The sequence below is a fragment of the Callospermophilus lateralis genome, chromosome 14 (assembly GCF_048772815.1).
Source record: "Callospermophilus lateralis isolate mCalLat2 chromosome 14, mCalLat2.hap1, whole genome shotgun sequence".
Taxonomy (NCBI): Eukaryota; Metazoa; Chordata; class Mammalia; order Rodentia; family Sciuridae; genus Callospermophilus; species Callospermophilus lateralis.
The window spans coordinates 11635360-11657645 of NC_135318.1; the positions used below are offsets into that span (position 1 = coordinate 11635360).

At 46.7% G+C, this 22286-nt stretch overlaps 1 protein-coding gene across 1 annotated transcript in view; it reads right to left on the reverse strand.

Moving 5' to 3' along the window:
- Cyria (CYFIP related Rac1 interactor A) overlaps positions 1-15665 on the reverse strand; it is a 98555-nt gene extending 82890 nt beyond the window's left edge. The window contains exon 1 of the mRNA XM_076833393.2: positions 15593-15665. The gene's annotated coding sequence lies outside the window, so the exon portion shown is untranslated. The remainder of the gene's footprint in view (positions 1-15592) is intronic.
- Between the last annotated feature and the right edge of the window lie 6621 nt (positions 15666-22286).

Below are 22286 nucleotides of genomic sequence, written 5' to 3' on the forward strand. Positions count from 1 at the left end.
ACAGGTGTGGGCCACCATGCCCAGCTTTTTCCACTATCTTCCATCTGCATTTGGTAGGATCTATGGTAAGGGCTGACTCTATTTGACTTTCTTGGGTTCCCAGAGTATTGGAGCAGCTAGGATCTCATATATCTTTTTAAGACAACTAGTGTGTATTAATTACCTATTGTTTGCCAGGCAGAGTGCTGGGTTGTACCCCTAAGATCCAGGAGTAAATGGTACAAAATTTCTTCCATCACAGAGCTGCTACTTTCTAATGTGACAGCTTCCACTAAAATATTCACACCTGCAGTAAACTCCATTCCCAGGATGCCATCAAATGTTATCTTACTAAGAACACATTGTTCACATCTTCTTCAGTAAGTTGCCAGTTTGTGGATTAGACTGTAGTCTTTTCCCAACTGCAAAAGATTATAGGTCTTGAAGAGTTGCTGTGTAACCTGCATGTACACCTCCTCTTCCGTGGAAGGGGATGCAATTTGAAGAAGATGACTTGGACAATTGACATGTTTAAAAAACAGAATGTGAGCAGAATAAAGAATGCCACTTCCCAGAAGAAGCTTTGAAAGGCACCTCATCTCAATTTTCTGCCACCTTGTTCACTCTTTTTACCATCATGAACACAACACAATCCAAGAAGCAACAGCTCCTTCAGCTCAGGTCTCAGAATAAGAAGACATGTGGACAAGGTCAAGAGTCCCCCTACAACACTTTACATGTGATGTAAACAAAATGCTTGTTACTCCCAACCATAGAGGTTGGAGGACTTATTTGTTATTGCAGCAAAAGTGACTGATACTCCACATTTTCCCAAGTTAAGTGGTTTTCTATGCTTAGGTATTATGTATGAGAGGAAACTATGTCCCTGTGTAGATAAGGTTCCTAGGACTGCACAGTGGGCAAGCCACAGCCCAGAATCAAACAGCAAAGATGAAAGCATCAGGAACAAAACCATGTATTTATCACAGCCTACTGCAAAGAAAAGCAGGCCTGGCTCACCTTTCATGGAGAAATCTCTTCTGCAAACTGCAGATCAGTTAAATCACTAGCAACCATAAAGATTTCATTGGTCTCTGCATCAGTTCCTGATATCAAGGACAATGGAGCAAAAGACCTACAGGCAACAAAAGCTTCACAGAACCAGAGGACAGAGCTTCTGTCCCCACTAAACTTACAGGCTGGCAGCCTCAGTGCCTCTCCCAAGACTGAGCAGCTTCAAGAAGGGTGGCTGTTCCTCCCTGGCCATGAGAAATGTTGCCTGAGCTCAAGAGAAGAGCAACCTAGCGCTCCAGGTGCCCGTCACATGCCTGGAGGCAGCACCAGGAAAGGCAACAATCAGAAGGTGTGTGATTTCACCAGGAAACAAACATAAAGAGCCCCTGACCTTAGGCCTAGGGAAAGGGGCAGGCATCCAGGACAGACGCTACCGGGATGATGGGACTGGGTGACTAACGCCAAGCAACTGACTTCTTCCTGTTGCTTTCTTTTCAAGTGTTCTTTTCCTTTATTTTCCTTTCCTTTTTACTTTCACTTTAATAGGACGAGTCACCTTGATCACTAATTCAGACACACCTTGGACGGATTCCGCTCGACCCAGCCTGCTGGTCGATGCGGAAGGGTTCCGCAGCAGCCGGGTTATTTGCCAGGAAGTTCAGTTCTGACAGCTATTTCTGGGGAGTCTGAGAGAGTTGGCACCCTGCGTGCGGCTTCCCATGACAATTCACACCTCTGCCGACCCAGCTAGGCTGCTCCTGACACCTCCCTCCCCTTTCTGCCTACAGATGTCTTTTCCATATAGCACCAGGACCCCTCTGGGCTTCCTTCACTACGGTAATAGTGATTCAATAAAACAACTGCCCCTAGTAAGCAGGTCAACATGCATGTGCGTGCTTTAAAGGACGGCACTGAAGCACAAATAGAATACGAATATAAATCAGAAAAGTAATTCTGGAAGCCCAAAGAAAGCCCAAACAGGCAGCTGTGGACACATCAGGAGGAGCAAAGAAAGCTGATAAAAACCGAGCTGTGAAGAAATGTCAGACTTTATCCCAAACCTCTCACCAGGTATCATGTGTGAACAGAGGTCCCTAACTGGCATGCGATTCACACCCTGTAATCTGTACAGAGCTTTTCGCTTGTTTCCAAGCTTGTTATTTCAAAATATTCCTAGGAGAGAGGGAAGATGAGCTCCACTGAGGATCAGGAGAGGAAGAGAGGTTCTGGGTCCTGGCCTAGAACGGCTGCTCCTTTCCTCTAACATCAGGGGCCTGAGGGCGGTGGTGTTGCTGTGAAGATCACCATTTTAAAAACTTGAACATGCATTTAAACTTGGCGAATTCAAGGGATCTTCTCACAGGTGCTTTGGGCCCACCATCATAAGGCCCCAAGAGGTGAAAGTTGATCTGACCCGAGCACCCAGTGGTGCCTGTGCACAGACTGTTCAGTTCTCAAAACAGCTGTTGAACTGGGGGTTGGGGGGGAGACAAACCATCAGCTGAAAGAGAATAACTCTGCTCCCAGCTGCTCTGTTTTGTAACTGGCACGTCCTCCTGGGTATGCACCCACTGACCAGAAGTCCAGTTGGTTCATCCCTCCCTCATGAAGATGCCCTAATGGCTCCCTACAGACTTCAGGACTTCAGGATGTCCTCTAGCTCCAATCTTCACCCACACTACCCCTCAGGCTGCTCTGAGTTGCTGCACGTTGCTAGAAGCCGCTTTGCTCAGGGACACGTGATTCCGACTGGAAGGGATGTGGAGTGGAGCAGGCCGCCTGGGGAGGTTCCTGAGCCTGGAGGTTCTCTCTCCGCCTTTGCAGCCCTCTGCATTCCCTGGTACTTCCTGCCTGAGAAGGAGCTCAAGCCTCTCAGAGACTCGCGCTCTGTCTGCAAGGGGAAGGGCCCTGCCAGGGGACCAGGAGTTTTTCTTTCTGGAAAGGTCTCCAGAGACAAGGCCTTCCAGGTCCTGTGGGCTCCCCCTGCTCCCCTCTGAGTCACAGAGTGGTGAGTGGAAAGTCCTGGCTGAAATCCCGACACGCTTTAGGGTTTCTGCAGAGCCTCCTGGTTCCAGCCTGCGGTCACTCTTTATAAACACAAGTCCCCAGCAGCTGTTCATCCCTGGGGCTTCTGGAGATGTCCTCTTTCTCCAGTTAACCCTCTCCTCACCATGTCCTTTATTCCTCCTTCCTATCCTCTCCTGCACTATTCTACCTGTCTGGTGGCTGTCCCCCAGGGAACTGGCTGAGTGGGGCTTAGAGCCCACATTCTTTCAAAATTCCCAGGTTTCAAATTTAACTAGGACTTGCGGCCTTTAAAAGGGAAAGAAAAAAAAAAAAAAAAAGGAGTAGAGGCATTAATAAGAGCTGAGCTCTCTCTCTATCCCAGGCCTTGAGCTATGTGCTGGGGTTGTGACAATTAAGGACAAGCCCAGGCCTGCTGTCTGGGTGCTCAAGCTAGTGTGCGACAGACAGTGAACCAGAGACAGGAAACATAAAGTAAATGCTCTTGGTCAGAGAGAGCAGCAGGAAACACAGCCCCCTCCACCTACCACTGGCCACTTGGCCACTCAGCTATAGTCCCAGGCCTCCTTGCCGTCCGTCCTCTCAACAGCAAGCAACCTCTACTTCTGGCTTGGCACTGGCTGAGGCTCTGCTGAACACAGTTTCCCCTGATTGTCCACAAAGTTCATTCTCTTACTTCCTTCAGGTCTCTACTCAGGCCACCTTGCTTAAAAGAGCATCCCTTCCCCACTCTCCACCTTTACTCCTCCTCACCTCGACACCCAGCTCTGCTTTGAAACTTATCATCATCAAACATAATACTCATTTGGCTTGTTTATACATTTTTGGTCCATATTTCCCTATCAGCTCCAGGGGGCCAGGGAAGAACCTGACTCATTGTGGGTACTCAATAACTATGTGTTGAATGAGTACTTGGATGGATGGATGAATGGATGGATGAATTTGGTGACCTGCTGGGGAAGGTTTCCAGGAGAAGGGAACCCTGGAGCGAATCTGAGAAATCTGTCCCAATAAAGCAAGAGCATTTTAAAAAGAGGATGCAGCTCATGTGTGGTTTTGGATAAATAACATTACCATTTTCTCTTCTGTAATATGAAGCTAATGTACAATATTTGCAAATCTATGATAAGCTATGAAACCAAACAAAAGAGAGTTTGAGCTAGTAAAAGTGAGCTACCAATGGTGCAGGCTGATGCATCCTGGGGAAAGACAGGGGAAGCCTGTCATGCTCCACAACCTTGGGCTTGACTCATGAGCAGCCGACGGAAACTGGGAAGCCCAGCACAGCGAGGGGGATGCTGGTGGGCCAGTGAGACTTGATCTTGTGTTGACAAGGGTGCCTCAGTTCCAGGCCAAGGCAAAATCCCAAGCACCCTGCGGAACTGTGCTCTGTGAATTGTTCATTCACAAAGCAAACCCAGCGCCTGGCATGCGATCTGCCTTTGAGTGAAGGATTCCATGGCTCCGAGTCCTGGTTTTGCTCTCTGTGTCATGAAGGCCACATCTTCTCCCATTAATCGATACATGGGAAAGTTTCCAGAACAGTGTCTGGCACTTCCGAAACACGCAGCAAGAGTTCATTAGATGGAAACAGACGTTATTTGCACAAAGCTTACATCTAGGCGGGGAGAGTCCTGCAACTCCATGCTGGAAAAAGGCAAAGGAACCGATCTGATGGTTTTCTGAGGCTCAAGGGACTCTAATCATGGCAGAAAGGATTTTATTACCTAAAAAAAAGTATGCCCTGAAAGCAGGGTGAGCTGTATGGTACAGGAGCATTTAGGACTTCACCCAAACCCTGGTGCCCTGTGTTCACTGCCATGTCTTAAGGAAAAATTTTAAAAATGTTCTTAGCATCAATGTCTTTATCTTCAGAAAAGGAATAAAAATATGTGCCTTGCAAGGTGGTCTATAGGCGCAGAAATATCTACAAAAAGACTGGCAATATAGTGTCAACGGGTGTTAATGCATTCTGAATTCCATGATTCATTTTTATTAATGTAATTGAAAATTTGAGAATACTTTGAAAAATTAGGGGCCACATTGGGTCTGAGTAACCTGTAAATCGTTGGTTAGAAAGAAAAAAAAAACTATGTGCATAAGCCACAAAATAACAAACACACTGTAGCTATTTTAGTTTATATAAGCCACTCAAACTATTTCCTGAATCTGAGGTTTAACAGATAAACTTACACAACCCTCTACCTTACCAGTGAGTAGCAGAGTATACAGTAGAGAGGGAACAGGGGGTACAGGGCCTCTGGCACATGGCTGATTTAAAGGGGGACACGAGGGGGGCATGTGGAAATCTCAATCTGTACTCAAGGGGAAGAGGACTCCTGGTTACGGTCATTGCAGCCACCACACCACAAGAGAGCCTCTGACCTAGCTTTAGAGGGCACCTTGTTCTACCCGCTCATAGAGACAGAGGAGCTGAGGCTCAGCGAGGGACGTAAACACAGGTCCAGTCTCAGTGCCTCCACCCACACTGGACAGTGCTCTCTCCTCCACCCGTGGGGTCTTCCTAATCGTTACCAGCTCAGTAAGCAAAGCTGTACAGCTACGGTAATCCTGCTCTGCTCCTTTTCCCCCACGTCCAGTTCCCCTACTCTGCTAAGCCCCATGTCTGAGAAGCTTGGCAGGGGCGTAGGCACAGCAGATCAGGCGTGTCCTGGTCCCAGGGCTGAGGCAACTCAACACTTTCTCCCTCTGAGTTTCCCTTTCTCCGTTTCTTTCTCTTTCTTTATCTTTTCCTACCTTCCTGCAGCTGACGATATTAAATAAAACTGAATATATTTTTGTCCCTTAGTTTTTGAAAACTTGTATGAGATTTTTCTTTCATCTACTTTTATTTTTAAAGCAGCATATCAAGTGATCTGAGTTATTTTTAATACATCTAGAAAAGAGTTTATAGGGTTCTATGTTTCTGAAGCAGAAGAATCCGAAATTTCTTCCTAACCAGTGTAATTTAGTTGCTTCCTGACACTTAACTTGATCTCTCCATGGTCATGGATCCCTCAGCCTCAACCTGCAGGAGCACTTGAGAGCCAGAGCCTGGTGCAGACAGCACCCTACAGGGCCTTGCTTGAGAAGCTCCCTTTGAAAGGACCTCCAACCCACACACGCTCATGCCCACAGCACACCCATACACATGCTCACACTCAGGCACACGCAGTCACACACCACCCACCATCAACAGCATGCTGGCTCACATACACCCACAGCAGAGTCACACACTCTCAAACCACACACACACGCTCACCCCTGCCCCACACAACACATCCATACAATCTCTCACACACCCCACACCTGCCACACATTCACACTCACACCCACTCAACACACACAAACCATGCACACATACACCCCATACCACATCACCCACCGTACAAGCACACTCACACTCATACACTAGGCCTCTCCAATTGATGAGGGCTACCCCAAAGCCATCTCCATCTCCTTATGCCCTGATGTGACATATTTAACGCCTCAGTGGCTCCAGCTGTCTGCGCAAACGGAAGGCCTTAAAGATGCTACTCTCCCCTGTCATTTCTAACGTGGAAATCACCCTCTGTGGTCAGACCCCTGGTTCCTGTTCTAGCTGCTGATGGGGAGAACCTTCCAGAGAAGCAGGGTGGAACTTCAGAGACATGCAGAGCCACTGACTTGTCAAACCTCATCAAATTCTGGAGGAAAGTTAAGCTTTCAACAGGGCGAAAGTCAGAGTTACGTGTTCAGCATAAACTCAAAAGGCAAAGGAATTAAAGGGGAATGGGAGGGGGTGGAGGTTGTCCATCGTTTGTTCTCCAGTCTCTTAAATTCTCCATAGTTCAATGCCATACAGCCCCAGACCAGAACAGCAAATGCCTCCAGGTTGAAGATGTTGAACTGGTCCTGTGTTCTGCAATAAGGAACTTTGACACTCCTCTGATCCCCTGAGCAGTGCTTAGCCGTAGCCTTAATTATAGGCCCAGAACACAGGGCAACCACTGGTGACGGCCATTACCTTCACGGCTATGGTCATCCTCCTGCTTGGTCCAGTGGCCAACAGGCCCTTGCTGGCCTCAAAAATATGAATGGTAGCAGAGGTGCCATCAGACACACGCAAGCCAAAGGCAATGAGAGATCAATCTCATGAAAGAAACAAAGAGCCTGGCGGAAACCAGGGCTGAGCCCTGAGCCTCTCCTCAGGCCCCTGCAGTAGTCTGCCTGGGACGGAGCAGGCAGCGCCGTGCTCGGTCCCCTCTCCCCCTGGTCTCCACTCTAGACTCTCAGAGAGGGAAGGAGAGGTCATCTGCTTAGAAACTCAGTTCCCAGGGGAAAGAGAAGTGGCAACCTAAGACCACTCAACAGAAGCAGACCCAAGCTAAGAGCCAAGGCCTTCTCGCACCCCTCTGGGACCGGGGGCTCCTCACTTCCCCTTGCTTGCTCTTCACGCCCTGGTTCCTCCTCACAAAGCTGAAATGATGAGTCAGAATGAAAAAGTCCCGTCTACCTTCCCCTAAGGCCAACGGTGAAACTTGGTTATAGGCCACACACTCAATCAAAAATTCCCAGCTTATTTTTACTTCTAAGGAAGCTTTAAATATATCTATATATATATCTATATCTGTACTGGTGAAACTTTGGAACCCATGTTTTAACATCTTCTTATTGTTTTGGTTTTGAATCAAGAATGGTCATTTTGATCATTTATTATTGTTTAAGTTGATAAAATATAAAACTGGCCATGTTTGGTTTTGATCAGCACAATATGAACCATGTCATCACACTCTAAATCTCCAAAGGTGAGATTCTCGCCTCTGTCTCCCTAACTCTAGGGGCACTGGGACCACCTTAGGCACTCTGCAATGGATGCATCAATTTTTTAAAAAACCCTTTGTCCCAAAATGCTTCAGAATTCAGAATCCTTTACACTCTGAAGAGGCGGCAGAATGCATCAGCCATGTATTCCATTCACCCCCAGGAGGGTCTGGGACACTGTCTTTCTGCCGAAACACTCATTCATCCTGAGTGGGCTAAATAAGAGCTATAAATAATCTCGAGTAAGATGGAGCCAGCTTTTGCTTTCAAATGACTGATGGAAAGAATCTCCATTTTCAGAGCTTTTGAGATTTTGTACGTAACAATAAGAGAACACGTATGTGTCAGAAAACATCTTCCCAAACCCATGATTCAAGGGCCCAGATTTGAAACCTCAATATTTCAGAAAAAAAACACATTTCAGAAATAAAGGAGCAGAAGATCACTAACCCGGTACATACAGAGCTTGATTCTTAGCCAACCTTGTCACAATCCAGTGAACACTGCAGCTGGGTTTATATCAAGTGTTGAGTGAAGACCCCCAGGCTAGAGACAGGGGTCTGCAGGAGTGAGCTTGGGGGGGGCATTACCTGAGGTGATGCAGAAAAGCATTATCACAGGAAGGAGAAGGAGAAGCTCCAAGTCATTTCCCACTCAGAGCAATAAAGAGGAACCTAAAGGACATGGCCAGAACTTTTAAAACAAATTTTATTCATCGGTCAGGCAAAAGGGGAGGCTGATCAATATTTAATTCATTCATCCTTCACAATATTCCTGAGACACAAACATTACAAACATCAGTACACACACTGGAAAACTTGGCAAATGTAGGGAATTTGCCCAAAGAATGAGCCAAGATTGCATCCCAGGTCTGCTCTCTGCACAACACGTGGCTCAGCAACTTCAAGGTACACATGCCATTTGTCTGGATTTCAGAGCTGTAGAAAGTCCGTGCCCCCAGCCTGGGAAAAGGCACTGGTCTCAGTCTCTCTCTCATTCTCTCCCCACCCCTTTCATTCATCTGTTTCTTTCTTTCTCTCTTTCCCTTTCTTCTTTCTCCTTCCTTTCCTCCCTCTCCTTGCCTTTCCATCTATACATCTGTCCATCCGTCCTTCTATCCAATGACCCTCAATTTCTACAGAACAAAGGGGTTACACCCAGGGGCTCACCCACATGTCACTCTGTCCTTCTGTAAGCTGAGAACACAGCTGTTTTGTGATCCCATGATCACAAGCTGTCCCAGGAAGCATCTGGAAAACAAGTTATAAAGCATCTGCCTCAACTGGGAGGATTCACAGCTCAGCAAGGCTGTATGCTTCAGGCGCTCCAGGCACAGATCCTTACAGCTGGATGGCATCTCCTGACAAACTGGCCCGAACAAAGGACACCCTGAAGGATGCCAGTCAGCCACAGAGAAACACTTAAACTCGAGCCGTATTTTATTTGACCTCAGTTTGAAGGCATGGAGGCACTATGGCTACCATGAACTTCTACCTCTTGGAGATGAGCATTTTGCCACATCACATCTTGGAACTCCATGCTCCTCATGCACATGTGGCCTTTGTTGTAGTGTGGCTGGTGGAGGAGTAGGCTGTGAAGATGCACACCATGGTTTCAGAACCAGCTTGCAACCTTGGGTGGGCCTTTGTAGCAAGGCAATATCATGCACCTTCCTTAGAACGGGAATAACATCTGTTTTGAACACTCTTCAGAAGATGACTAAAAGTGGGTACTAAATGCTTGCCACTATCATCCTGGTGGCAAGACCCTATATTGTTCTGTAGGTACTGCTGCCCATGTTTTACCAAAGGGGACATGACATTCAGCAAGATGAGACACCAGCCAAAGGCCAAGCTGCTTGTGAATAGGCAGCGGTGGGCATAAGATCCTGGGCCTTCTCTATGTGCCCCACCCCAGTATGCTGCCGCTCTATACTGGGTGATTGGAACCAGGGCTCCTCACTGCTAGCCAGTATCTGGTTTCTAGTAGGAATAAGAACTTGCAGAGTGCTCTGATAGGTGTGTTGGTCACTGATCCTCATGATCAGGTTGTGCATTTTATTTAAAACACAAGAACATTTTATTTAAAACACAAGAACATCAAAACAATTATGTAAAAGACATTAATTTAAAAGAGAAGAGCACATCACAGTCAGAGAGGCATCTGTGCAGTTGGCTCCCTTTCCTATTCATGTGAGTGAAGATTCTGGAACATGGGAATACCTTGGTGCCTCTGCTGGGCTCCTGCATACTTTCTGGACTCTGCTTGTTAACATCAGCCTAGATGTAATCATTTATCGGGATGTTCAATCCGAAAGTGGTTCCCTTTCTGGAAGGAGAACAAGGTTCCTCTGCTCTTGGAGAGGATTCTGTGAGAACACATGGGGTTCTCCCCATCCCCAGCTCTCTCAACAACCTTGCTTATGAAGGCTGCCACATTTTCCTTCTTCACCTGTCACTCAGAAAAATGAGCCCAAGAGTTTATTAAAATCATCAGGCTAGATGCAGAAAGGTCCTTTTAATTCATTGACTCCAGCCTTCCCATTTTACCAACACTGAAACAGAGCACAGAAGCCTTTTCTTCCCTTACCTGGGAAGTGAGGCACAGAATTAAGAGCCCAGAAGATCAGCCCTCCACGACACATGCTTTTCTGTTTCATGCACTTTGTGCAAAAAAGCAAAGAAACCTTGGTCTCCCTCCCAGAAAGGAAACCACTTCCTAATTGAGCATCCTGATAAATGAAAGTCAAGGCTGATGTCAACAGGACGAGTCCAGAAAGGATGGCCACGATCCACTTGGGCATGCCCTTCCTCTGCTGAGTCCCCCGTGGAGACAGGGCCATCTGAGGGCAGGCAGGGCAATGCCACATTGACCACTGCACGCTTACCTTCTAGCGCGGCATAGGACAAGGAGCCACTCCATACACATTTGTTATATGAATGACTGATTCCATTTTTATGCTTGATCCATCATAAAACTGCAATTAAACTCTTTGGGGCACTCTATTTCCCTAGTTTCATTTTAAAAATCTAATTATCTATGCCATACAGAATTTTTATTAGAAAGTGAAGTCATTAAATAAGCAGACATCAGACTCAGGCCCTGAGATAATTGCAAATAGAAACACATCTGTCTGCTGCTCTGAGCTGAACCTGGTAAACACACTGCTGGGAAACACCGTGCCTCCTTTCAGCACTTGGGTTGGTTAAGGCAATAGGATTCCTAAGCCAAGGAAATTAGACTCCTAATTATCCAAGAAAGGCTAGGGAGCAAATCTGTAATCTTCCTAGACACGAACCCACATCATCCTTGCACTTGAAGAGTCAACCACCCCCATGGTCTAACCTGGTTGAGTGTCCCCCTGTCTCTGTATCTCAGGGAAGCACCTGTCAAGCTTTCCATTCAAATGTTCAATTACAAAATCTTGGGCTATCCAGAGGCTCAGGTCATTTCAATGACAAAATAGCAATCCATTCTCGTGCTAAGGAAACTACTTCTAGAATCCTCAAATGTTTTCTCTTAACGCAGACATGTCAAACTCCTCTTCTATTCACTTGTAGGAATAAATCCTCAGTTGACTGCAGAAAGTCTCGTTAATGTTGTGCTGAGAGCAAAACCCTAATAAAGTCTCTAAATATTTACTATGAGTCTGAGTTACAGCACTGACCAGTTCCACCCCTATTAAAATCCGCTTGCATTCTCCAAACACAATTATTTTAGGTCACTGACATGCCAGCCAAGGAAATGACAAGACTGTGTACTTCAGCACAAAGAGCAAGCAGGATCTAGTTTTAAATTCTGGCCCTGCCACTTCTAGCTACCAGACGCCATGAAAGTGACTTTTACCTTTTTCCCAGTTTCTTTAACTGTAAAATGGGGACAATGATACTAATGTCACAGAATTAAAATGATGATCATGGAAAACGCATACACATATATGCTAACTTAAAAGGGGAGGTGGTGAAGCTAAATATGTCCATAATGAAAAAAACATGAAGCCTTCATTTTAAACTGAGCTCACAGACAAAGCGGGTTTCTGAAATTTAGTGGGTCTGCTGCCATTTCCAATTTCTTCCTCTCTGAGAAAACAAGTGTTGGAGATTTTGCATCATTGTGAAAATAAACACTGTTTATCTGGTAAGAGAGGACTCGACTAACCATTAGTGGTAGTGGCCTGAGCATGAGCACTTTGTAACCTTCCCAGATAATGAATGGAGCTCCAAAGGCCAGAATTCATCCAAAGAGCTTCCTACAAGGGTTCTACAAGGACCCAGGGTGTCAATAACTGAGAACGTTTTTCTAATCAATAGAACTAAAAAAACAGCAAGTCTACTGTGAGGTGGGCACCATGCCAGACCCTACTAACATGACATTTAATTCCGAAAAGGTAAGTATAATTATTGCCATTTTACAGATACAAGCCTTGAGGTCCAAAGAGATTCGATGTACCTGTTGAGAATCTCACAGCCAGAACAGAGCAGGAGGGGAGTTTCCGCTCATGTCTGACTCCAAAACCCTCTTTCTTTCCAATCACCATGTTGCCTTGACAGGAAATTCATTCAGCTCCATTGAAGTAGAACCAGAGGCTACTAGGAGTGGATGAATGAAAACCCAGAATCAGGCAGGACTGGCTCCCTGCCACCTGCTCCTCTCCTGCTCTGCTCACCAGAGCTGAATGAGGGGCTCTCCAGCAATCACCCCACTGCCATAAGGGCTGGACCAAGTTTCCCACGTGGGCAGTAGAACTACTATGCTTCACAAAGCACTGGCCACCTAATTCAACCCTAAGGGGTGACCTGGTCAAGAGGCCATCAGTATCATCCTTCCACTTATCATGCCACCTTTCTGACTGTATTGCAAGGACCTCTTTTTCAGTTCTATCTTTTACACTCAACTATATTCTTTGAAACCAGAAATGGTGTTCATATTTATAATTCCCAGTATTTGGTAGACAGAGTAGGAGCTCTACACATGTGAGGTGTGTAAATGAAGTATGGACTGAATATGAAGGCCAGAAGAGATGACTTCAGAGGATGCCTCTAACTCTGAGATTTTATGGATTAATTATTTTAAGTCAGTTATGGACCTCTAGACAATAGTTCAGGGGTCTCTTTAACACTGAGCTCTCCCAACAGAACCAGACATTATGGGTCCTTTAGCATTTCAACCATCCAAAGCACTCCCTGCAGGCTCTTCCATTTCACCCCCATAGCAAACAGCCAGCAGGACAGATGCTCTCAACTCTTTTAGAAACTGAGGTCCATATGAGTGAACTGACTTCCTCATGGCCAACATTTGACAATGAGGCTACTGATCCCCTTTAATTTTCAAGCTGCCATAATACATTTTCAGCCTTTGATTACCAAGTCCGGAGCATGTCCGTAGAAAGGGGAAAAGGGACAGGGGTGGAACAGAAGAGAGTGCAATGGAGAGAAAAATAACCAGGAAGGGAGGAGGCAGCTTCACTGGAGTGTCATTGACAGGGGACAGTGGGTGACCCTATGGCCCTGGTGAGCTCAGAGCCCTCACCCAGGGCTGGCTCTGTGTCCCTGACTCATCCGGTTGCATGGAGGCCCTGGGAGTAGAAGCAAACTGAATTCTTCTCAGTGCTGAGTAAAAAACAGGAAGTCACAAGTGGCTTCCCTCTGCAGTCTGCCTTCAACCTGGGTTTCCAAAAGTTGGGGTCAAGGGTAAACAAAGGACATGACAGGCAGCTCCCTGGTGGCATGCCTCCACAGGGGACCTGCATCTCACCTAAGGAATTGGACTGGAGGAACTCACCAATGAGCCTCTAGAAGCATGGGTTTAGGGGGCTGAGGCCCTGGGAGCAGAACCTAGGAACCGAGCAGGGTGGGAACCAGGGACATCCACAAACCAGTTTCACTTTCCCTTCATTCAATAAAAGTTGAGGGCTGACTCTGCTAACATCAGTTGACCACAGGGAAAATTTCCCTTGATCTGAGCTTAGTTTCCCCATCTGCAAAGTGGGGATAGCCCCTCCCCAACAGCACTATTTTGAAGATGAATGGAAAGCACATCAGTGAGCTGCCAGCCACTGTGCACCATTTGGGATCTATTATTACCGCCCAGGCAGTGTGCTACCCACTGTGTACTTCAGCCCAGGATGCTCTTGAGAGCAGGAGGGAGTGCAGGCAGATCTGACCCCACCTCACTCCCCTACTCTCCCCTCACAGGATAACAGGAACCTGGGCAGCAGGAGGTGAAATTCTGCCAGCCCCCAGGCAGGGCCCAGTGCCCATGTTTATGACTGTTTATTTCAGAGCAAGTAGAAAGGAGAAATTAGAGCCATAAAAGACAGGACAACAGACCAATAAAAACCAGCTCCCAGAAGAGTCAGGGGGAGGAAGAGAGGCAAAACTGTCACCATAGCAACACAAGACAGTCAGAAACACGCAGGAAAAACAGCCGCTGCTCTGCCTCTTCTCTTCCCTGCAAAAAAGCCAGAGAACCCCACTTGGAGCCATGTGAGAGACAGCAAGATCCACCCTAGGACCTCTGGCCTCCAAGCCCAGACCTGGCCAGTGGCCACTCTCCTCTTGCTGCCCAGCACAGGTCCCAGCCCTGTATGGTCCCAATCCAGCTCTCTGTGCCCTGGGAACACAACACTGTGCAGATGGCAAGGCCCATCCAGAGAAGGTGGTGGCCAGTGACAGTGGGGAAAGTTTCTAACAGGGAAAGGAGGGAGGGTTGCAAAGCTGTGGGGGAAGCCAAGACTTTGAACTCTAGTCCCATGACCCTGCTCTGGGTTCCCTAGGGAGCAGAGGGAGGGCGGGGAAAGGACATGGGAGGGGAGACCAGGCAGACCCAGACTCCAAAAAGGTGGCTCTGTCAGTACTGGGCCCTGTATCCCCAATAGTGCCTGGGGAGTTCTGGGGATCAGAATTCTGGGTGGGTGAGCAAATGGCTTTGGAAACCTTAAATAACAAAGCTCTTGGACCTGGCATCTAGGGACACTGACAGCAAGTCTAAGTGGGTTGGAGAAGGACCCAGGACTGGCTGGCTTGTTTTGATAGAGGTGTTCTTTAACTGGAAGACAAGACAGGTGTCTCCAGCAAAAAGCGTGACTGGCCAGAGAGAGAACAGCCTCTTGGGAAGTGGGTCAAATTGTTCCTGGAGCTTAGGATCAGAAAATCTCTTTTTCCAGCCTGGAGTTCTGCGTTCTGAAGGAAAGGGGGAGGGCACAGATGGCAAGCAGGTTGGGTCCTAGGCACAGCAGCTTGCACGCTGGCTGAGAACCTCTGCGGCAGGTGGCAGCAGAAGGGTCCAGGTGTACAGGGGCTGGGAAGGGGCGGGGGTCTTCCCTGCCTCTGGGGCTGTAGAGAGTGATAAGGAGCAGAGCTGAGCCCCTGGTGATGGGAATGGGGAGGCAGAAGATTGGGGTCTCCTGGAAGAATGGCTTTGGAGCTGAAGATACCTGGGGGGTGGGGTGGGAGTGGCTGACGGGCGAAGGGGGTGATCTGGAAAAGGAACACATCAGGGACAGCCCTTGAAGACAGGGAGCAGAGCGTGCACAGAAATTATCTCCAGCAACTGCTGGAGAGGGGCTCCAGGAGAGGGGCTCCGGGACCCGTCCTCCACGCCCGCTCGCTCCCTCCCCCAAGGCTGCAGGGGCGTCGGGAACCGGGCAAGGGTGGAGAGGGTCGCCTGCACCCGCCCCACCCGCGGCTGCCTGGCGCCTCCCGAGCACTCTGCCTGGGATCCCGCCCGCGCTCCCCGCTGCGCCCCGGGCCGCGTCCGGGGCCGCGCTCACCGAGTCGCCGCCGCCCTGCTCCACCGCCCGCTCCGCCGCCGCTGTGGAAGCCTCTCTCCACGGCCGCCGCAGCCTGCGAGATGGCCCGGGAGCCCCGCCCCACCCCGCCCCGCCCCGCCCCCAGCCCTGCCCGCCGCGGCCGCCCCGCCCCGGCCCGGACCCCACCCCCGTTGTCACCCGCATCCCCGCACTCGCTCGCGCGACTCCGTCTCCTCCCAGGCTCTGCCCGGGGCGCTCCAGGGCTGGTGATGACCCTTCTCATTCCCTCTCTTAGCCTTGGACACTTGGCCTTGCCCTTCAGGAGGAAGCCTGCATCAGCCCTCTGCCCACACCCCGAATTCCTTCATACCCATTATTCCCCTGCATAAAAAGAGAGATCCCCGCAATCCACGCACGCACACCCATCTTCAAAGGCATCCAACCTCTAGCCCTGTTCTAAAATTACTTTGGATTCTGAAGGCAGCTTTGCTCCCAGACCTTTGCTGCATATCTTACTAACAGAATCCCAGTCTCTTTCCAGGGTCTCAGCTATCTGATGGAATCACCAAAAAAGTATTTCCAAATGCTTAATATAAATAAGTAAGTGAGTAAATAAATAAATAAATAAATAAATGTGATTATCCTAAAGAGTAAGTCTGCAAAAACACTTTTTAGAATCCTATGATGCGAGGAGAAAGTGGATCACGCATCATTGTCATGATCATTGTTTTAAAACATCTGCCATAGAGGTTTTTTGCAATACAGAGAGGGAGATTCAGGAAACCAGAAAGGTCTAAACTGAGCCAAACAGGTTGTGAGTCAGAGCTCCTGTTTGGGGGTGGGTGCAGACCCCAGCCTTGCAGCTTCCTTTCCCAATCAATCAACTAGAGCACCATCCAGGTCTTATTAAACCTTCACGGTGTGCTCAGCAGTGTGTTGTGCCAGTAGCTGAATTCCTTGGGAAGTATGTGGGCTGGGACCAGAAGGGGGCAAAGCCCAGGTCAGGAGTGTAGGAAGCATCAGGAGAATTTCATCAGTCCCTTGACTTCCTAAGTTTCAGTGTGTGACCCATGGAAGACTTGCTCTGCCCAAGCCTCCACAGCGTCTTGACAATTCATGTGTCCAAAAGGCTTTCATGAACTGACTGAGGAGGCTCCGACTCAGATTTTGGTAGGAATTCACAGACAAGGAGCATGAAGTCACAGCCTAGTTAGAATAAAATAGCTTCCCAGTTGGAAGGGGTCCTTGGGATCCAAATGAATACTTCCCCCTTCCTCTTTTGAGTGTCTCAAGGCCCTCCTTCCCTGGCCCAGCTTCTGTTGTCAATTCCTGCAAAGATAATTTATAAATACACACACACACACACACACACAAAGAATTTCTCACTCGGTTCACCTTGAACTTGCTGGACTTCGGAAAGGGTAAACTCAAACCAGTCACAGATGCCACTCATCCCTGCAAAACACTATCATTTCAGAACATGGCCAGATTTGACTTTACACGGTCTGTCTCTAATAATATAGCTTATGTTGGAAAGCAGAGACTGTTTGTTGTATGAGATTTCACTTCCACACACTTCTGAGATGGCTTCTGTTTCTATAATTGAGGGATACCTGCCTGGTAAGGCCTAGCCCATTGTGAAATAATAGGGTTTTCTAATTATTGGTGTGGAATTTAATAATTAAGTGTTTCCTAAGACACAATAATCAGATGAAATAGTCTTTCAACTTCATCAGTAATGCTAATAACAAGTTTAGAAGTTATTTTAGTAAAGGTTACAGTGAAATTAAACTGTCATTTAGGGGGACAGGTAAGTTCAGATTGAATTCTGAAGGTTTTCATTCACATTATAAGTTGGCTAAAATGAACCTTACTATCTCAATTAAATGATGTTTAAATAGAAGTGTTCTAGTTGCAAGGACATTTTCCTTGTAAACTTATTTTTCTTTCCTTTTTAAATTTTCTTGCTTCATTCTAGGCAAATTCTCCACTGCTGAGCTACATCCTCAACCTTGTGAATCTATTTTTCAGGAGAGATCTATTGAGCATTAACCAAGTGCCAGACACCATGTTAAATGATGGAATAAGGACACATGTCCCTGGCCTTGAGGACACAGACGGGCTGCCAGCCTGGCTATGGCAAGGCAGAATAAGAAACAAGCTAAAATGGAGGTACTTTCTGGGTGGTTCCAGAAACAGAAGGAACTCATTGTGCCTGGGGAAACCAGGAGCAGGTTCTGAAGAAGACAGCTTTTAAGCTCAACCCTGAGAAGTGACCAAGACTTCAACAGGTTGGAAATGAAACAAGGGCACTGCAGGATGAGGTGGAGGCCACAGTCCAGGGGACTACACAAAGGGTGCAGGACCGGAGTATCCTGAGAAAGCCTGGGAGCCTGGGTGGCCCCAAGTCATGAAAAATGAGCATCTTCTCTAGAGACACAGCCACAGAAGCTGATCCTGTCTGCAACTCTTCCATACCCTCTGAGACCCAGCCTAGGGCAAGGAGAAGATGTCCTCTAAGTAACAAATCAGATCTGCCTTTCTCAGCATGGTACCTTTGTTCCCTGCGGGATCATTTCTGTTCCTGAACCTTTACGTGCATACCCACCAGGGATGGCTTCCTCTCTCATCTCTAGCTATCAAGGATCATCTGTTCCAAGGCTAATGATTCTTTGGGGACAGAGCAGCACTATGAGCTCAGACTTCTGTCCTCTGAGTATTCCTAATAAAACTGACAGTCTGGGCCACTAACTCCTCTGACACTTCACATGCCACCATATGCACTGGCATTGGGACTTTTTACATATGCAACTTTCTGAGGTCAGGGATCTTTTCCAAGGCAAGCTTTGGAGTCAAAGCTGAACACACATTGAGATTCTGCCAGTCAGTGGCTATGTGAACTCAAAAAGGTTACTTAATCACTTGGAGTTTTGGTGTTTCTTTTCCATAAAATGAGAGTAATAAAACCTACTTCCAAAGGCTGTTACAAGGCCTGATATAAAATGCTTTGTATTTACAAATGAAAAAAGCTGTGTAAAATCTTCCACACCCTAGTATGTGTGTTTGTCACCTTGGGATGCCTAAAACTGTGCAGGGCATACAGTAAGTGCTCATTTCAGACTTGCTAGTAGGCAGGTTCATTCATAGATGAGGACAAGGTGTGGACAGCAAGGGCTCCCGTGTCCTGCAGCCTTGTACTGCTTCTCCTTGCTGTGCTATGAGAAAAGAATCTATTTTTGTCCTCCCACCTTGATGATTTTTAGCAAAAATTATATAGTATTTTTTCTCTGGCTTTACTAGAGTGGCCTCCCAAGGTGGTGGGTTTTCTTGCCAATCACTGTTCAGGGACCCTTTACATAACTGGGGGTTTCTACGGAAACATGGGCCCAGCTTCAGAGAGAACATAATGGATTTGATTATGAATATTGAGCCAATTTTCACAACAGATATTCTGCATCCTTCTTTATGGCAAAAGCCATAGCCTGAACTATGTAGGGAAACTTCATATGGTTGAAAATTCTTGCCTGCAATCAAGTCAATGCATGGGTCTGAATTGCGCTAACTATCACTCTGTCTGATCCCTCAGCATGTCAGGTATTTCAGATCTCTTTTCCTTTCCATATGGTTGCCCTCTGCATTGGATGTCCTTCCAAGCCTGTCCACTTGTTGAGTTTCTCCTCATTTTTAAAAACCTGTCTCCAAAGCATTCCTTCCATACTGATGCCTTTAATTCTCCAAAACCAAGTCAGTTGCTCTTTCCTGTATGCTTCTGTAGAATCGCATTCACACTCTCACAGTAGGTCTCACCAAGCTGTGCTGATCGGATTAGTCCATGCAGTTGATTCTTTTTTGCAGTGGCTGTGTGCTCTGGAGTCACCATGAACACAGAATAAGCATATTCCGAACCATAGCTTCCATGAGAAATATAGGGTTACTTTCTTTTGAGCCTCTTGTCACATTTTGCATCAACTAATCAACTAGGAGGCTTGCTTTATATGTGCTTCTGTTTCAAGACACCGTACTTAACATATATTGTTGATTCATTTGCATGGAACTCACGGTCAACAGCGCTGTCACTCCTGCCTGAAGGAAGATCTTCCAAAACATGTATTTTCCCTGTAAGGAGCATCCCAGCCTCCTTGTGTTTAGGAACACTGCAAACCCTTCAGCACTGTGCTTTTGAGTGGTAAAAACATGACTAAAAAGCACAAAAATCAGAAAAGATGTGGCACAAAAACGATCACATCGTTTGAGAGCTGAAAGAAGAAGGAAGAACAGTGGCTTGCTCAGCCTCACTAGGAACATGTGCACCAGGTGACCGAAGTGTCCCCTGCATGCTGCATAACAGCAGAAGACCCCCAAAAGTGCAGAGATTATTGATTCAAGGGGTACTTATAACTTTCAGCAAGTAGGCAAATTCACAAATACGGAATCCTCCGATAATGAACATCAACTTATGTGCCTTCCCATGGGATCGTGAACTCTGTGAGGCCAAGATCTCTGCTTTCTCGGTCTTTGTATCTTCCCAGCACCTCAGAGAGATCCTGTCACATAAAAAGTTAAGAGTCAATAAAGGCTGGTTGAATGAGTGAATCAACCTGGCCTTGCTTTTCTTGACGTATTTACAAACAATTTACAAGCTGACATGAATAAAGAAGGAACAGGCTTGTCGGTTCTCCCACAGGAATGTCAGAGACCTGATTTTCTCCTCTCCTTCTACCCATTATTTGACAAGAGCCCTGAACTCTGAATGTCAGGGGCATGGAGTAGATTTCTCATGTGTGACACATCTGAGTGGCTCAGGTGGTGGCTCCCAGTCAGGTGGGTAGTATAAGCGCCATCCACCCATGTGCCCTGAAGAGAAGAGTGGATCTGGAAAAATGGGGTCTAATGACAGTCAATGTTAGAGAAAAATCACATAGCTTAGGAACAGAGAGGGACATGATTGACAGGGAAGGAGAGTAGACTCCTGGAGACAGAGAAGTCAGAGGACTATGCCGGAAGTTTGCTGTAAGGCAAGATGGGCTCTTCTCCCGCACTCTAAGTAGCAGGGCTTGGATGGGTTTCTCAACTTCACTTGGCTTGGTTTCTCACATGTACAAAATGTCGATCACAGTACTTGCCACAAAGGGTTATCTATGCAACGGATGCTTACTGAGTGCCTACTGTATGCTAGACAGAAACATGAATGAGATGATAAATGGGCAGGTAAAGAATAAGGACTGAGTACAGTGTCTGAAATTACCTAGCTACTAAGTCTGTAAAGTGATTGTAGTCATTTTCACCCATAAATTTATTTTTGCTCTTTTTCTATTTAGCAAGTTTCCAAAATATGAATTCTCTCTTCTAAGTACAGATCCTCTTATAATTTTTCAGAAGTCAGTTGATTTCAATCTTTGGCCAGCCAGGTAAATCCTGAAATGACTGATTGCATCAATTTAGGGTGCCTTTGACGGATGAGTCATTCCTCTAAGAGACTCAGCCTCACCATCCGCAAAGCTCACAGTCTCCCAAATCACTACCAACAAAGTAATGACACATCTAGGAAAGCCTTTGAGCAAAGGCTTAGAGCAAATGCTTAGAGCATTTTATGGGCATATCTACACAGTGTCATGAATAGGTAAGTAGGTGTCTCTTTCGACTATACCCATTTTATAGCTGTGTAAATTAAGGTTTATAGTAACTTGAGTTCATGTCATCAAGTGGATCAGAGCCCTAGCCGAGAAAATAAAACAAAGCCATCGTGACTCATAGTTGAGGACCAGGTCTTAAATCCCTTGGATAACCACATGTTCTTCCTTTTCTTTGCAAATAGTTTATTTGCTTTTCAGGAAACATTAATGAGCAATTAGGCAGATTTGATTCAGACACAGGCCAGCAGGTTCTTTCTTGATATCAGGGATATTTTCAAACTTAAGCAACTGAAAAGAGTGCACTGTGAAGACAATGCTAAAATGCTCATCTAAGTGAATGGTTGTCACCACAGAGCTTCTTTGCAACCCATGTTACCAATATATTTCACACTTACATGCTCATAGCCCTTGGTGAAAACTGCATAAATGGTTATTATGTAAGTGGTTTTCAACCTTTTGTGTTTGCCTTCTAACCCTTTATCCCCTTGGGAAATGCCTTAGCATCGTGAGGCTCACAGGGAACCCACTATGTTTACAAGTCATATTTATCTTCTTCCTCACCCTCAGTCAGTGCCCAGGCCAACCCCTTATCAACTCTTGCCTGAATCATTTCAAAGCTTTCTGATAGGTCTCCCTGCCTACATATTAGACCATCCATGCTGCCTCTCCAGTGATCTTTCTAAAAGACACATGTGATTATGGAAGCCCTGCTCACTCCTCAGAGGCCCCACGTCGTACTAGGACAGCCTTGCACTCTCCGTGGAACTCACATCGTCATTTATAATCTGCCTTTGCAGGTTAATTCTGCTGCATTTCCAATCTTAAAATCAAAATATTACATCATTCCTGCCTGCTTTTGTACCTTGTGATTTCTCTTCTGGGAACCACTCCTCCTTCTATTATCAAATGAATAAACTCCAACTTGTCCTTCAGGCTACTGAAATATCACCTTGTAATGAAGTCTTTGCTGAACTCTGGTCCCCAATACACCTCCTGGTGTTTAACTCTGTCTATTACTTCCTGAGCTCTAGGAATTTAGAAAACACACACACACACACACACATACACACACACACACACAC